Below are 18,105 nucleotides of genomic sequence, written 5' to 3'. Positions count from 1 at the left end.
GAGAACATCCTCTCCTCAATGCCTCTGACTGGCAGGGGCAGTTCCTGGCTGAGTCCTGCAGCAACACATGCTGGCGAGGTGTGCACCTGCTCCAAGCCTGAAGTCCAGGCAGCTTTCAGCACCATCATCTGGAGGATACAGAGACACTATCACTACAATTCTCAGCCCTCGAAGCCTGTAGAGATCCTGGTGGCAAGGCCACAGCACTACTTCAGCGCTGTGCTGCACGTCTTCCTGGAGCTACTCACTACAACCTGCCCCCTTGGTTGGGCTACATGCACTTTCTGGTCACCCTGCTGGGTTCCCATCCCATGACCTGGTACCTGGGCGCCTTGGAAATCCCCTACAACAACTTCTTCCAGGACCTGCCCAGGCAAGACCTGCTCTACAAGGAGGCTGGCCAGAGAGCTGTGCAGGACACACTGGACATCCTTTTGAGAACCACACAGTACATCACAGGGGCCAATTGTGTCCACCAACTGTCCATCATGGAGGCCACTCTCACCTACAAACAGAAGAGACCCAATGAAAAGTCCTTGAACATCATTTCCTTTGTGGTGTTGGTGGGACTTGGAATAGTGGGACCATTCTGGGTTACATCAGGAGACTGAGATTAGGACGCCCCCGTGGGGTCTAGTGTGCTGTCATCCACCCACCATACAGGTCTGTGGCAAACAACGAGGCTTCACTGACCCTATTCTCCTCCCCGTCTGTGAGTGGAGGCCTGTCCTGCTCCAGCCAGGGTTTTGGTGCTGAGTTGATGAGCCTGCAGGTGGATTACTGGACAGCAGCCCAACCCATAGACAGAAAGAGAGACTCTGAGAACAAAGACCAGGCTACCGCCAACCACACCCTCAAGTGCACCTACCAGTCTCTCCAGATCAGCAGGCTGCCCAGCAGGGGTGAGGCTGCAGCCACATCCACCATGTCCATGACAATGGTCACCAAGGAGAAGAACAACAGGGTGATGTGTTTTCCCAAGAAAACCAAAGACAAGGATGTGAAGTACCAAAGCCAGTGCCTGGAGGGCATCTACCATCTGATCTGCAGGGCCAAGCACCCACAGAACATGCTGTGGGTCCTTGTTGACGGCCTGGAGTGGGACAACGTGAATTTGCCAGGTCAAGCACTTCCCCACCCACCTCTTCGGATGCTCCAATCCCACCTTCTAGCCCTGTCTGCCCCCTGCCGTTCCCCGGCCCTGGCCAAGCCCTGAAGGACCAGATGCTTCTCTCTTCACATTTCAGTTTGTTACAGAGACAGACCCTGGAAAGACAAAGCGTAAACTTTTCAGTGTGAAGGTGCTCACAACCTGGAAACTAACGTGGGGGCACTCACAGGGAGCCCCCAACGGCTCTGCTTATTACCCAGAATGCTCCGGTGAGTGAGAGGTCAGGCAGACAGTGTTGAGATGCACAATCATTGAAGCAGAGGCCTCGGGACCCCCAAAACCCTCATTGAGAAAGGTTCTCACCATCCAGTCGTGCCCTTCCTGGAAGCCAGGATTCTTCCTCCTGTGGAGTCAGCTTCAGTGTGTGCCTGACTCAGCGCTGTGTGATAGAGGCCAAGGGCTGGCCTCCCAGTGGGGCATTCTCACAGAACATGGAGGCTTGTCAGCCCAGCCCTGCGCCTCAGCTGCCCACCAGCCAAGTGTCTCCAGCACCACCCTCTCCTGGTGTCCAATAAACTCCATCCTCACAAGGCAAAACAGAAAAGAATAAACAAAAGACCAGTATGGTACCCTCCACCCAGGCACACTGACTGGACAAACTGGACAAATACCAGGTGCCTACCTTCCTGGGAAGGGACCTCTCTTTTCTCCCCACCTTTCTGTGTTGTTATAGAGAATTTGCTGCCATCCATCCAGTGTGGGACCAACTAATCACCAGGTGAGCACCTCCCCCTAACAGCCACCCGTTTGCCACAAGTTTTCAGGTCACTGCATCTCTCTGAGTGTTTGTTCCTCTGAATATGGGGAAATGGAGTCCCAATCGGGTTATTGTAGAGACTCAGTGGGGTCCTCCCTGGAAAGTGCTCTCTGGGTGACTGGACAGTGCAGAGGTGTGCCAGAGGGCCCACGCGTGAGCAGTGGGGCCCAGGCTCACCCAGCTATCTGAGAGGGCTGGTTTGGGCTCCTTCATTCAGAAAATATATCAGAATCCCTGCCACGTACAGACACATCTCTAAGCACTGACCATAATCCAGTGCTCAGAGCAGACCCTAAGACTACACTTCAGAGCTTCTTTCTACTCAGGGGCGAGTCATTCACACTAGGTTGCACAGCAACACCGTTTCCACAGGACAGTTGATGTGACATCCTACTGGCCTCTGCTATCTATGGCTGCATCCTCCCCTATTGTGAAGAGGAAGGAGGACCTCTGTTCCAGCAGAAAACGTGAGTCGGCTTTGGATTACAGCCATGAGGGGAGTATCAAAACTGTGACTTCAATGTGCTGGCAGAATCCTGTATTACACACCAGGTGGGATTTCTGCAAGAGGGCATGGGTCTGAGGGCTTCCCCCAGAAAAAATGACGGGAGTCAGAGAGGTATTCATGTGGATTTGGGTGATGTGGGTGAGTGGCGAGGTCAGTGTACAGAGTGAGCCTTTCAGAAAATTCATATCCTTTGCTCCTAATCCCAGCCCTGACTGCACCCCTATCCACGGACCCTGTTCACTAATCTGGTAGAACCTTCTTAGTGACAGCTTGGCAGGTGTACCCCACCCTGTGGGAGTTGAGTTTCAGTGGGAGGTGAAGCACCCCACAGGGCAGCTAGTGAATTAGGCAGCATGTAGGTATAGGAGCCAAAATCTGCGTGAAAGAAAGACCCTGGGAAGCCAGGGATGGAGATGGAGTCCATTTGTTCTCTTTGGTCAGATATTTCTGGAGGACCTACTGTGTGCCAATGAGTGACATGAACAGGGTGGACAGCAGCCCTACCTATCCTCATGGAGTTGACATTTGGGTCAGAGGGTCATCTGAGGGAACAGGGACACAGAGAGAGCATGTCAGGTTTCCCTGGAAAAGGGGACAGGTGGTTCCCTCATGGATCCAGAGCTGTCAGTTAGGAGGGCTTTCTGCCAGCCCTCCTGGGAGACCAGGGGCATCTCTGCCAGGACTGCCAGATTGAAGGTGAACCAGGAGGAGGTCCGGCTTCTGGATAGGCAGACCAGGGGCAAGGACCCCAGGCTCTCTGAGTGGTGCTCTGGGAGGGCCCTATGGAAGGAAAGGCCATGCCTCAGTCTCTCCCGCTCACCTATCTCTCTCCCCAGGACAATCTCCTGCATCCTGGGCATCTGGATGGACCAGCACCTCCAGAATTAACCAGCCTGATGATGCTGTTGGCTTCCCTAGCACTCGACTTTCCAGTTGCTGACCGGTAAAACCAGGCCCATCATCTCCATTCACAGCTGGACCACCTGAGCCCACTGAGGCAGAGACAGAGGAGGAGGAGGAGGCTTCTGGGGGGTGGTGTGGGTGAGGGGGATGGCGTGTGTCTGGGCCACACAGAGAAGAGCTCTCAGAGGCTGGGATTAGACAGGAGCACAGAGTAGGTCAGTCAGTGCCCATGGCCTACAGTCTGGAGGACTTCCTAGGGTCTGGTCTTGAACTGAGACTTCAAAGATGGATATGGGAGGTTCCCTGCCTTGGGAGGTGCACAGAAGGCAGTCATGGTGGTGACATGCTCTCTTTCTGAATCTACAGAAACAGCTCCAGAGCAAGATCAAGAAACACCTAAAGAGGAAATGCCAAGTCTAGTGCCCTCTCTAGAGCCAAAGTAGGCGCCAGGCACAGCTGTCACTGAAATTCTAGACGTGGAACCACCTGTGGCTTATGAGCCACTGGCCTCATCTCCTTTGAGCCTTGTGGTCCCAGGTCCTGGGCCACAGCATGTGTCAGCTGCTATGGCATGAGGGCTTCTCTCCCTGATAACAGCAATATAAAAAAATTTTATCTTACACATACGTCGAATTTTAGTGTATTTTTCTTATATGATTGAGTAAAAGAATACTTATTTAAAATAAAATTTCTTTAAAATAAATTTAAATTATATAAATTTTAACTCTATGATCCCTCAAACATAAATTCCAAATTCAAGTACATTCACAATTTTTCACAACTGTCACATCACATCACAAACACACTCTAGTTCTGGAACATTTTCAGAACCCACAACCTAGGTATGTGCCCTGACCAGGAATCAAACCTGTCACCTTCCTGGTGTATGAAATGCCTGTCCAACCAACTGATGAGGCACCCTGTCCAGGAAGAGAGAGAACAATATTTTCATTTGAATTTTTCATTCTGGTTTATACTGCAATTGGATACCTTTTCACATACTATTTGGCCTGTTTTTTTTTTTAAATTAAATCTTTATTGTTCAGATTATTACATTTGTTCCTCTTTTTCCCTCCATAACTCCCCTCCTCCCAGTTCCCACCCCACCGTCTGCCCTCACTCCCCACCCACTGTCCTCATCCATAGGTGCACGATTTTTTCAGGTCTCTTCCCACATCCCCCACACCACTTCCCCGCCCCCCCCAGGAATAGTCAGTCCACTCCCTTTCTATGTCCCTGATTCTATTATAATCACCAGTTCATTCTGTACATCAGATTATTTATTCACTTGATTCTTAGATTCACTTGTTGATAGATGCATATTTGTTGTTCATAATTTGTATTTTGTTTTGGAATTTCAGTTGGAGAGTTTTTGCTCTCTTTCCCATTGGATTGTTAGGAAATCTCAATTGTTATGGATATCAGCTTTTTGCCATGTAACTTGCAAATGGTTTCTCTAGCTTGCCTTTGTCTCCACTTGCTGTGTGTTTTGCCAAGGAAATACATTACATTTTGATGTGGTCAAATCTGTCTTCTCTTATGCTTTTTGATTTTGTTTCTCACTTTGAGGGGGAAAGATGTTCTCTGTCTTATCTGGAAGATAGGCTAGGTTGTATTGTGCTAACAGAGCCCTAAACCTCAGTGGTTTGCAGCAGCAAAAGTTAGTTTCATAGTCATGTGACTTCAATGAACTGATGGATTTCAAAAGGGTTCCTTTTTTCAGATTGTTCACCTGTTCTTAATTTTTTATTGTAATGATGAAAGTAAGGACTTCCACCTTCTTATATGTCAGAGTGGAAACCAGAATTCGACGTTTTATTTGACAATGGCCTGTGGTGGACATGATGTCTATTTCCCTGTTTTGTTACAGCTGCCAGTTTCCCCATCCAGGTGGTTCTGGGGAATGTGGTTCAGGGCCCTGGAGTGGAGGTATCAGCACATCTAACTGGCCTGCTGCCTTTTGGATCAGATGCTTTTTCAGTGGTTGTATGTGGACATAAGATTCTTTATACTAGTGACCAGAAAAAAATTCTGGATGTTCTCAATTAAATTAGAGCAGTCAGAGAGTGAAAGAGATAGAGCTGTCAGCCAGTAGTAGCAGGGAGCCAGCTGTCTGAAGGGTCTTGGGTTTGATTCCAGTAAGGGCATATACCTTGGTTGCAGGCTAGATCCTTGGCGCTAGTCTGGGAAGAGCAGTAGTCAACCAGTCTATTTCTCTCTCACATCCATGTATATTTCTCTGTCTGTCCCCCTCCCTTCCATTCTCTCTAAAAATCAATGGAAACTTATCCTTGGGTGAGGATTAACAACAACAACAACAACAATTTAGTGAGAAGAATGGCACTGACACTTGCATTAAAACCTCAGGTATATTAGCTGAGTTCTTTAAGGCTTGCTCTTTTCATGTGAAAAATGAGTTGCAAGGATAAAATTAAGTAAAAAAGGGCTTAACATAAAGAATTGGCACGTGGTGGACACTCAATATATATGTTCCATTATTTTATAAATACATATTTATGTAAACAATCATCAAGTGGAAATACAAAGTGTAATGTCAACAAAACAATCTAAAGCATTAAGATGTTAACAGGAATTGCCCAGGGCCTTCCAATGCTCTATTTCTCCATTTAATCATAAGTGGATGGACTTACTAAGTTCTAGATAGAAAGATAAAATATTGCAAAGGCACATATTCTCATGAATTAATCTAAAATTTACTTCTTTGAAGTAAAAATCATAACAGGATTTTGAGGAAAGAAAAACTATTCTAAATTTTATCTAAAAATAAATATGCAAACACATCAGGAAACAGTTTAAAAGAATATAAGGGGACTTGTTCTGTCAAGTAGAAAGGACTCTCAAGTAGTGCGGCCCTGATGCTGGAGTGATCAGGTCATGGGAGCTGGGCAGGCACATCAGGTACAAGGCAGAGAACACCTGGGACTGAGCGGAACATTATGTGGCCCTTTGGCAATAAATAGCACTGGGAAAGCTGTTTATTGCCGTGCTTCTCAACCTTGGCTGCACATTAGAATCACCTGGGAATCTTTTTAAAATCCTGATTTCTAGTCCTCATGGGAACCACATGATTTCATTGTTCTCATATATCTATATTCCATGAATAATCGTAAGAAACAGATTTTCAGAGGATGAGGCCCAGAAATCAGGATTTTAAAAAGACTCCCAGGTGATTCTAATGTGCAGCCAAGTTTGAGAACCACTGATTTAGGGGAACATATTAGATCAGTATTTCAGATCTCACCAAAAACATTTAAAATGAGTTTAAGATGAATACATTTTACTGCGCCTTTTTTTTCCTTTTGAAAGTGTAATGCAGGTGGAATGAAAAATTTAAAAACAAAAAATGAGAGAATATAAATAGACTCTATTTAATTCCATGATATAGAGATAGATAACACTTTCCACATGTTGATGTTTTTGGGGGGAGATGAGATGTAAAGGAGGAAAACGGTCAGTTCTAGGAAGTCCTGAACAAAGAGCCTTGCAGACACAGATGTGTCTGCAAAGGCCCTGAGGTGGGAAAGAGCTCCCGGGTTTTAGGAATGAAATACAGGCCAGGGTGGCTGGAGTAAAGAGGAGTATGAGACATAAGTAGTGCAGGGCAAGGGGTCCAGAGCCTGCAGAGTCTTGTTCAGGTTGTAAGATTTATTCCAGGTGCAATGAGGAGTTTCAGAGGATTTTAAGTGAAAGATTTTAAGTGAAAGATATTTAGCAACTATCTTTCTATTTGTATTTTACAACAATATTTTAATAATCAGATATGGCTGTTGCATTTTGGATCAGATGCTTTTTCAATGTCTGTCACTTTTTATTAACTTTTATAAAGATACCTTTTTAAATTTTAGAATATTCATTCCTAGGTTTAATTTTCTAAAAAGCCTACTACATCTGAGAAATTTAATTATTTTTATTTTAAATTTATTTTTAAGAACAGTTGATATACAATCTTATATAGTTATAGTGTTCCAGGTGTTTGATATTGTAGTTTGACAATTTTAGCAGCTCACCAGTTCTTTATTTCTTTTTATTAATAACTAGAGGCCCGGTGCACAAAAATTTGTGCACTCGGGGGGAAAGGGGGTCCCTCAGCCCGGCCTGTGCCCTCTCCCAGTCTGGGACCCCTCGGGAGATAACAACCTGCTGTCTTAGGCCCACTCCGGGTGGCAGAGGGCAGGCCCAATCCCTAGGTGCAGCCTCTGGTCGGGCTCAGAGCAGGGCTGATTGGGGAGTTGGGGCGCTGCCCCCTGTCATGCACAGAGCAGGGCGGATCAGGAGGTTGCGATGCCACCCCTAGTCACACTTAGGGTACAGCTGATTGGGGGGTTGGGGCACCGCCCCCTGTCACACTCAAGGCAGGGTCGATAGGGAAGTTGCGGTGTCACCCCCCTTCACGCACAGAGCAGGGCCGATCAGGGAGTGGTGGTGCTCCCCCCTGTCACGCACAGAGCAGGGCCCATTAGGGGGTTGGGGAGCTCCCCCCTGTCACACACAGAGCAGGGCCATTCAGGGTGTTGAGGAGCTCTCCCCTGTCACTCACAAAGCAGGGCCGATCAGGGGGTTGGGGCGCCACCACTGTCACACTCAGGGCAGGGCCGTTGGGGAGGTTATGGCTCTACCCCGTCACACACAGAGCAGGGTCCGTGGAGGGGGGGTTGGGGTGTCACCCTCTATCACCCACAGCAGGGCTGATCAGGGGGTTGGGGCACTGCACCCTGTCACACACAGAGCAGGGCTGATCGGGGGTTAGGGCACTGCACCCTGTCACACACAGAGCTGCAGGACGATCAGGGGGTTGGGGAGCTCCTCCCTATCAGGCACAGAGCAGAGCTGATCAGGGGATTGGGGTGCCTTCCCCTGTCACGAACAGAGCAGGGCGGATAGGGAGGTTTTGGCCCCGCCCCCTGTCACACACACAGCTGCAGGGCAATCAGGGAGTTTGGGCGCTGCCCCCTGTCATGCTGATCCCGGTGCCGGGAGGCATATTACCCTTTTACTATATAGAATAGAGGCCTGGTGCACGGGTGGGGGCTGGCTGGTTTGCCCTGAAAGGTGTCCTGGATCAGGGTGGGGGTCCCCACTGGGGTGCCTGGCCAGCCTGGCTGAGGGGCTGAGGGCCATTTTCAGGCTGGCGGGTGACTGAAGCTCCCAACCGCTCTTTTTTTCTTTTTTTTATTCTGGGCCAGTTTTAGGCTCTGAGGCTTCGGCTGCTGAAAGCAGGTTTCTGGCTTTTGTTTACCTTCTGTATTTGATACAATGTTGCGGTCCGGCTGGCTGAAGCCTGGCTGACTAACGCAGGTTTCTGGGGTTTTGTTTAGCTTCTATATTTGCAACATAGTTGCTTAGAGTTGCAGCTAAGAGGCCGGCAAGTCAGGCGGGGAACGATGGAGTCCGCCGTCACTGGAGCAAGCAAGCCTCCCTGTTCGCTTCAGTGCATGGCTGCCGGCCGCCAACTTGGCTGGCAGTTAATTTGCATATCACCCTGATTAGCCAATGGGAAGGGTAGCGGATGTATGGCTAATTACCATGTTTCTATTTTATTAGATAGGATAGCTACTTTATTCCTATATATATATTATTGATTAAGATGTTACATATGTTTCCTTATCCCCACGTTACCCCCTATCCCCTGCTCATGCCCTACCCCCACCTCCCATGGTCCGCGTCCATTGGTTAGGCCTATATGCTTGCATATAAGTCCTGTGGTTGATCTCTTCCCCTTACCCCCACCCTCCCCTACCTTCCCTCCAAGGCCCGACTGTCCAATCGATACCTCTCCATCTCTGGATCTGACATTGTTCATCAGTTTATGTTGTTCATTATACTCCACAAATGAGTGATATCATGTGGTATTTATCCTTCTCTGACTGGCTTATTTCACTTGGCATAATGCTCTCCAGTTCCATCCATGCTGTGGTAAATGGTAAGAATTCCTTCTTTTTTACAGCAGAGCTACACATATAGTGGAAGTGCTATAGAAGGGGGAGAATGGGTGTTAGAATTTATTAGCTTCAGGAGAGTTCAGAGATAATTTCTTATTAATTTCTTTTTTAAAGATAATTTAACTGTGCTCCTCCTTAGATGTTTCTAATTTCCAAATCAAGGTGCACTTCCTATTCATTCAATCAGTTTAATTTTCATGTGGCTCCATATTTTTGGCTTACAGCATACCCACCCCTCATGGAGGCACAACTTCCAATGTTAATTATAGGTGTGTTTGTGGCTCTTGTTTTTATTGTTGTTTGGTATCTGCAGACTCTCAGCAAATTTTCTAGAGGTGTGATGTAGTGGGTTGAGGTTTGTTGCTTTATGGGTTGAGCTGCATGATGCTCACTTTCCTAGAGTCTCATTCAACCCTCTTATGTGCCTCGGTTTCTCTCCCTGCTATCTACAACAACCAGAAGAGCCACCAGTGCAGGTGGACCAAACCTGATTAGTGCTCCCATTGAAGAGCCAGTTAGTTTAATTACAGTTTTGTGAGAATTTCTCTATGGGGCTCCTGCATGTCGTGAGGACTGACCTCTGACACAGCCGCATAGATCCTTACTTGTCTAAGAACACCTGAGATTCATGCAGGAAAGAGCATGTAATTTGATATTGAATTACAATATTAAGTGAAAGATTTTGACAATCAAAATCCCCTTCATCTTCTGAGATGAACAAGAACAGCTCTCATTTATACAGCCAAGGTGTTTTCCCCAGACTCTCAAATGGCAATTCCAATAGAAAAGCCAGTGGTCAAGTCCAGGCCCATTTTCCCTCCTGTCTCTCCTTAGCCTGGGATCTGTCAACCATTAATCTTAGTTCCCCCAACAGTATTAACAATATGGCTCAAATAAAGTCCGCATCACAAGCAAGGGAAGGTCCTGGATCCAAGAGACAACTCACACAAGTTCAAGGAACGGGCAAGGAACTGGGAGGTCAATGGGCCCTTTGCTGCATCCTAGCACCAGGTGTACGTCTCCAGGGTGGTGCTGGGTGAGATTTTCTGGGATCCTGCTGTATTGTGCCAAGTAAATGTCAATGTAAGAAGCATTCAAAACTGTGAACAATTGTTGAGATTTTATCTGAGCCCACCTGTCAATTGCCATGAAGCAAAATCTCAATGCATTGAAATAATGCTCTGGAGAATGGCCGTGTTCATTCACCTTATTTTAGATATTACCATCAAAAGTGGAGATGTATGTTTGTTGTATCAAATCCATTGGTGATAGACTGGATAAAGAGTAAAATGATACACACATACTTCTTCACTCAGGTGGATATAGAATAGAACAGCCAACAATGAACTTAATAACAATGAGGGGATTTGTGGTCTTGTGGTCTTTGCAGAGAAAAAAAAAAGGAAAATTTCTTTGACATTCCAAAGCTATGTTCTTGTAGATTGCAAAAGACAGTAGACAGTCTCAGTTAAGGTAAAGCATGACCTTTTTTAGAGAAGATTCCAGCCTAGGACCCAGCGACCGACCATAAACAGCTTTTAGTTAAAATGTTTAACTTCAGAACATCCTTTGTGATAACTTTAGGTCTCTGAGTTGAAAAGACCACGACCCAGGCCTTCCCTGACCTAATCGCAGGTTAGCGAGGGGCCACTTTTTGTGTGACCACACTCTTCTTCGATCATTTATGCCCCACCTCTTGCCAACAATCATGTCCCTCCTCTGTTCCACCACAAGAGGACAAACAATCAACCCTGAGTAGGAAAAGGACCGGTAGGGTGCCAGCAGCTGCAGCTTCCTCAGGAACTGTGGGCCAGGCCAGGACATACATGGTGCTCAAAACACAGGTACCCCAGAACCTGTTCGCCACCTGGGAGTTAGACTGCTCCAGCCCCAGCCGCGTGCCCAGGTGGTGCAGTCAGACTTTAAAGAAGCTAGTGATCTTCAAGAAAATGGCCACGGATCTCAACTCCATGGTGATTTCTGTGAAGATGCATGAGTCCAAGGGCATCCTGTGGTCCCAAGAGATTGTGCTGCCCCGCAGTAGACCAGTGCAGACCAACCTGGCGCTGACCTTCTTCCTGCAGTACAACTACTTCCTCAAGGGAGGAGGCAACAAGGTACTGATCATGCTGGAGCATAGGAAGTGCTCTAAGAACAGAAATGTCCTGGGCTACAAGACACTGGCCACCAGGGCCATCCCCATGGCTGACATCATGCAGCAAAACCCCAAGTGTGGCCAGATGCTGAGCCTCTGCAGCAGAGTCAAGGAGTCCTCCACCAAGGTGGCCGAGATCTGGATCTCCTCCCTGTGCAGTGAGCCCATCAATGAGGAGGACAGTGCCATGCAGACCAGCCCCAAGGCCAAGTCCACAGGTCACTACACTGAGGGGCAGAATGAGAGCTCCTTTTTCTGAGCTGTAGGCCAGCTACAGTGGAAATCACAGACAGGACCTGCACAAAGATGACTTGGAGAAGAGGAAGCCAAAGAAGCTGCAGTGATCAATACAAGGAATCTTGAAGCAGAAAGTCCTGGTGCTGTTTCACAGGTCCAAAGTGTCAGAGAGTGAACTTTGGACTGACATGATGGGGAACCACAGGAAAGTGACCCCTACATGGAGGATGATGAGATCGTCTTTAGCATCCCCAGGCCCAAACTCATGCCATACTTCAAAGGCCTGTCAGACTCCAGCTAGCAGATGGAGATGTGAGAAAACTACATTGCCCGGACCAAAATGGAGCCTCTGACTCTTCCCCACATGACGGGGAATGTGTGGGCCCTAGGATGAAAGTAGCTAAGTGACAGTGACAATGACCTTGTGGGCTACAGCACACCCACCAGCAAGGTGGACAAGATCCAGATCTCCTCTCTGTCCAGGCCATCCATCAACCATGAGGACAGCGCCAGACAAGCCAATCTCAAGGCTGAGTGCTCAGAGAACCACTCTAAGGACAAGTCTGAGAATTTCCTCTAGAAGCTAGAGGCCAGCTGCAATGCAAGCCACAGGCAGGACCAGGAGGAGGATGACTCCGACAAGGGGAATCTGATTGTCAGAAGGAGGTCCATGACTCAGCAACAGAAGTACCACCAGAAAGTCTTGTTATGGCTGCACACAGTCAAAGTGTCAGAGGAGATCCTGGACATTGGGCAGGAAGGACTATGTGGAGCATTCCAGGAGGTGGAGGAGGACCTGGACTTCCTGTATGACATGCTGAAGAACGCCAGTGACAGTGGTCCAGATATCGAGGATGATAACAGCGTCCTCAGCAACCCAACACCTCAGGTCAGGCCAACACTTCGAAGGCCTGTCTAGCAGCCCAGACATGATGAACAATCACAGTGTCCTCAGCAGCCCCAATGCCAAGCTCAGGCTATACATCGAAGGCCTGTCAGACTCCAGCTTGCAGATGGAGATGTGGGGCCTCCACAGTGCCAGCATCTGAAAGGAGCCACTGAGTCAGGCCCACCTGCCTGAGAACGCATGGGCTCAAGGAGGCAAGCAGCCAAGCCACAGTGACTCCAAATTTGTGGCTTACAGCATACACACCCCTCAGGTGGACAAGATCCTGGATGGCCACCCTGTCCAATCAGCCCATGGATCATGATGCCAGTGCCATATAGGCCAGCACCAAGGCCCAGACTTTGCATAATGACTCTGCCGACATGTCTGAGAGCTTCTTTTCAGCAGGCAGCGAGCTAAAATGCCGCACACAGTTCATCCCAGGAGAAAAACTTTAACAAAGGGAATCTGATACTAAGAAGGAGATGAATGACCAGGCAACAGAATTACCACCCGAAAGCTGTGGAATCTTTGCTCAAGGCCCAAGTATCAGAGAAGGTCGTATCCTCACAACAGCCGCTGGTGAAGCATGTCCCCAAAGTAGAGAAGGCCTTGGACTTTCGGTATCAAACTGTGGAGAGCTCCAGCGAGAGTAGTCTAGACATGGACAACGATGTAAGTGTCCCCAGCACCCCAAAGCCCAAACTCAGGCGATACTTTGACAGCATGTTAAGTGATAGTGGCTCTGACTCAATGGCCCATGGAATTCGGTCCCCTGGGGAGCAGCTGGAGGACAGCCTGGAGGCAGAGTCCTCCATCTGGGGTTGGTTCACCAAGATGCTCCCATCCATAGTGCGCTTCACCAAGTCTCTAGTCATGCCCTCCAGCAGGTCCAAGAGGAAGCAGGCTGGACACCGATTCTGCGACACAGCCCTGAATGAGTGGGTCAACAGACTGGACAACGAGAGCCCAGACCCACAGAGCCAGCGGCAGATCCCCAGGGAGCCCGTCTGTGACCAGCTCCACAACATCCTCATTTCCCAGGACAAACTGCCCGAGAACTTCATCCTGGTCAAACCTCGGACTGGCAGGGCCAGTTACTTTCAGACATCCTGCAGGGGCACACACTGCCTGTGGTGTGCGCTTGTTCCACAGTTGATGTCCAGGTGGCATTTAGCATCATCATCTCCTTGATGCAGAGATATTGCAAGTGCAATTCCCAAGCTCTGATAGCAGTTTTCCCACCAACCACCCCAATAGCTGGACTACCTGTTTTCTGGTCATCCTGCTGGGTTCCCACCCCTTGGCCAGCTACCTGGGTTCCATGGAATGTCGCTACAACAACTTCTTCCAGGACTTATACTGGTGGGACATGTTCAACAACCTGGAGTCCCAGAACACCTTGCAGGACACACAGGACGTTATGTTGAGAATCACAGAGTAGGTGCCAACTGTGTCTACCTGCTGCCCAGCACAGAGGCCATGCTCAATGAGCAGCAGAAGTGCCCCAACTAGAAGTCCTCACAGAAGCTCATTCCCTTAGTAGGGACAGTGAAGGTTGGAAGAGTGGATCGATCTTCAGCCATGTCAAGAGATTCAGATGATGTGGACCCCTCATGCTCCAGTGTTCTTCCTGCCAGGAAGGCCTCACCCAACACACTCTCCCCTCCGTCAATGAGTGGGGTCCTGTCCTCCCCCAGCCAGAGTGTCCATGCAGAGATGATGGAGCTGCATGTGGATTACTGAACGGCAGTCCAATCAATAGACATGAAGAGAATTATGGAGAAGAAAGACCTGCCTACCGCCAAAAGCACAGTCAAGTGCTTCATCCAGTCTATTCAGGCCAGCAGGCTGCCCAGCAGTGGTGAGGCCTCAGCAACACCCACCATGTCCATGACAGTGGTCACCAATGAGATGAAAAAGAAGGTGCCCAAGAAAACCAAGAACAAGGATGTGGAGTCCACAAGCCAGTGCATTGAGGGCATCGGTCACCTGGTTTGCAAGGCAAAGAACCAGCAGAAAATGCTGCCAGTCGTCATTGATGACACAGAGTGGAACGACGTGACGTTCTTCCAGCTGGAAGCCCAGTGGTCCTCTCACATCAAGCTCTTCCCCATCTGCATCTTTGGACGTTCCAATTTCACATTCTAGCCCTGCCTCTCTCCCTGCCCTTCACTGTGCCCTTTCCAACCCCAGAAGAACACAGCTGCTTTTCTGTGAACAGATCAGTTTACTACAGACACAGACCCTGGAGACACCCAAAGAGAAACTGTTTTGAGTTCAAATGCACACAGAACCTGGAACCTAAGGGGGTTGTTTCTCACTGGGAGCTCCTAACTCCTCTGTTCAATAACCAGAACGCTCTGGTAAGTGGAAGGTCAGGAAGGTAGTGTTGAGCTGGAGAATCATGGAAGATATGTTTTGGCCTCAGGATCCCCAGCATTCCCAGTGAAAAGGGTTATGGCCTTGAGAACCTTCCTTTCGTGGAAGCCAGGACTCTGCTGCCCTGGGGAGCCAGCTCCAGCCTATGCCCAGACTCAGAGCTGGGTGGCAAGAGGTCAAGGGCTGGCCTCTGATTTTGAGCATTCTGAGCCGAACAGGGAGGCCGGTCAGCCAGCCCTCAGATCCACCTGCCAACCAGCCAACTGGCCCCAGCACCACATTCTTGAGATTTCCAATGAACTTCAGCCTCACAGTGAGAAAAAAACGAAACAAAACAAAACAAAGAAAAACCTGACCTATATGGTGCACATGGCCCTGGCATACTGGCTAGACAAAGTGGTCAAATACCTGAGGAGGGAACCCACCTTCATTCCTGTCTATACTTACAGAACTTTTGCTACCACCCAACGGCTGTGGGACCAATTATTTACCAGGTGAGCCCCTCCCCCTCCAGCGCACATGATCACCAGGCCAACTGTGGCTGTTTGCCTTCAGGTCACTGCAACTCCCTGAGTGTTTGCTCCTCTGAAACCTCGGTGAACCCGGGAGCAGGTGCATAGGGTTCTTGCAGGGACTCACTGGGTTCCTCCCTGGTAAGTGTTCTCTGGGAGCCTAGACAGTGGAGAGGTCTGCTGGAGGGGCTGTGATTGAGCCAACCTGTCATTTTCTCTTCCTGTTGCAGAAGCCACTGCCAAATTTCTGATTCTCTTTGGGGCCTTGGGTGAAGCTCTATTCTAATATGGCAAAGAGATTGGAGATACCATTAGGGGTCCACTTCCCAGGTGAATCTGCATCAGGTATGCCTGGGGTAAGCAGTGGGGCCCAGGGTCACCCAGCAATCTGAGATGGGGCTGGTTTGGGCTCATTCAATCATCAAATATACTAGAAGCTCTCCCAGGTACAGAAATGTTTCTAGGCACTGACCATAACCCAGTGCTCAGAGCAGACACCAAGCCTGCACTCCAGAGCTTCCTTCTGGTCTGGAGCTATTCAGTCACACTAGGCTTCACAGGCTCTAGTGTCTACAGGACACCTGATGTGACGTCCTCCTGGCCTCCTCTACTTATGGCTGCATCTTCGCGTATTGTGAAGAGATGATAGAACTCTGTTTCAGCAGAAAACGTGAGTCAGTTTTGGATCAGAGCCATGAGGGGAGTATAGGGACTGTGAACTCAAGGTGCTGGCAAAACCCTGGATCCCACACATGGTGGGATTTCTGCAAGAAAGCAGAGGTCTGAGGCTTCTCCTACAAAAAGGGAAGGAGTCAGAGAGCTGTGCAAGTGGATATGGGTGGTGTGGGCTAGTGGGGAGGTCAGTGGACAGAAGCCCCTCAGACAATTCATAGCCTTCCGCTCCTAATTCCAGCCCAGTCTGCACCCCTATCCCGGGACCTAGCTCCTTAATCTGGTAGAACTTCCTCAGTGGCAGCTTGGTGGTGTACCCCACCCTGTGGGAGCTGAGTTTCAATGGGAGGCAAAGAACCACACATACCAGTTCCTGAATTAGGCAGCATGTAGGTGCAGGAGCCAAAGTTTGAGGTGATAGAAAGGCCCTGGGGTTCGTTTGTTCAGTCATTGGTCAGTATTCCTGAAGCACCTACTCTGTGCCAATGAATAACATGAACTGGGTGGATACCAGCCCTCTCAGTCCTAATGGGAGGGAACAGGGACACTGCAAGAGCCTGTCAGGTTCCCCTGAAGAAGTGGAGAAGGGGACAAGTGGTTTCCTTATTGATCCAGAGCTGTCAGTTGGGAGGGGATTCTGCCAGCCCCTCCTGGGTGACCAGGAATTTCTCTGCAAGGACTGCCAGACTGAAGATGGACAAGGAGTAGGTGTGGCTTCTGGATGGGCAGGAGCAGCAGATACAGAACTCCAGGCTCTCTGAGTGGTGCTCTGGGAGGGCCGTGTGGAAAGAAAGGCCAGACCTCAGACCTGGCTGCCCACTTATCTTTATCCCAAGAACCATCTCCTGCATCCTGGGCATCTGGGTGGACCAGCACCTCCATGATTTCCCAGCCTGATGATGCTGTTGGCTTCCCTAGAGCTCAACTTTCCAGTCGCTGACCTGCCAATCCAGGCCCAGAGTCTCCATTCACAGCTGCACCACTGAGTAGGAGACAGAGGAGGAGAAGGCCTCTGTGGATGGTGTGGGTGAGTGAGCTTTTAGAAGGCAAAAAAAAGCCAGTGAAGGTGGTAACATTTCCTTTTCTTGGATATACAGAACCAGCTCTAGAACAAGATGAGGAAAATTCTCAAGATGCCACACCAACCTAGTGGCCTCTCCAGAGCCAGAGCTGGATCCAGGACCAGCTTTCACTGAACTTCAAGAGGGAGAAGAACCACCTGCAGCATTTGAGCAACTCATCCCAGCTCCTGAGAGGCCTGTGGTGCCAGATCCCAGGCCACAGCCTGTGTCAGCTGCCATGGCAAAGAGGGTGCCCCCACCCCCATTTAGATGCAGTGTTAAAAGTTTTGTGTTTGTTACATATGCTTATACTTTTACTGTACTTCTTAATGATATTCAGTAACATATAGTGTATTGTAGAGAACATTTAATGAAATGCTCCTAAACATAACCTTAATTTAGATTCTATAAAATTTAACCCTTTAAATCATCAGAGCTTTGAACAAGTCTGTTTTTCTGGACCCTGACCCACCCAGGGAGAACTGTCCTCACCTTCTCCACCTGCCCTTCCTGGAGCCAGGACTCTGCTTCCCAGGGAGCTGGCTCCACCCTGTGCCCAAACTCAGAGCTGGGTGGCCAGAGGCCAGGGGCTGGCCTCCCACTGGGGCATCCTCAGCCCAACATGGAGGCCAGTCAGCCCAGCCCTGGGCCTCCATGTTGACCGCAACACCACTCACTCAGGCTTCCAAATAAACTTGACCCTCACAAGGAGGGAAAAAAAGACATGTAAGGTACAGACCTCCCAAGAACAGTGACTGGACAAACTGATCAAATATTTGGTGCCCAGTTTCCTGGACAGTGTCCACACCTTTGACCCCACCCACATTTCTGTGTTAATAGAGAACATTTGCTACTAACCAATGTGTGGGATCAACCATGTACCAGGTAAGCCCTGCCCCTC

General features: G+C 49.0%; 2 pseudogenes; both read left to right on the top strand.

Moving 5' to 3' along the window:
* Window positions 1–275: 275 nt before the first annotated feature.
* On the top strand, window positions 276–1,216 carry LOC102430723 (annotated as a pseudogene).
* Window positions 1,217–12,361: 11,145 nt separating this feature from the next.
* LOC102430405 lies at window positions 12,362–14,728 on the top strand (annotated as a pseudogene).
* The last annotated feature ends 3,377 nt before the right edge of the window (window positions 14,729–18,105 follow it).

Source organism: Myotis lucifugus, unplaced genomic scaffold, assembly GCF_000147115.1.
Source record: "Myotis lucifugus unplaced genomic scaffold, Myoluc2.0 scaffold_1465, whole genome shotgun sequence".
Classification (NCBI taxonomy): Eukaryota; Metazoa; Chordata; class Mammalia; order Chiroptera; family Vespertilionidae; genus Myotis; species Myotis lucifugus.
The sequence above is the reverse complement of the archived record's forward strand: the minus strand, read 5'-3'. Positions and strand labels throughout refer to the sequence as shown.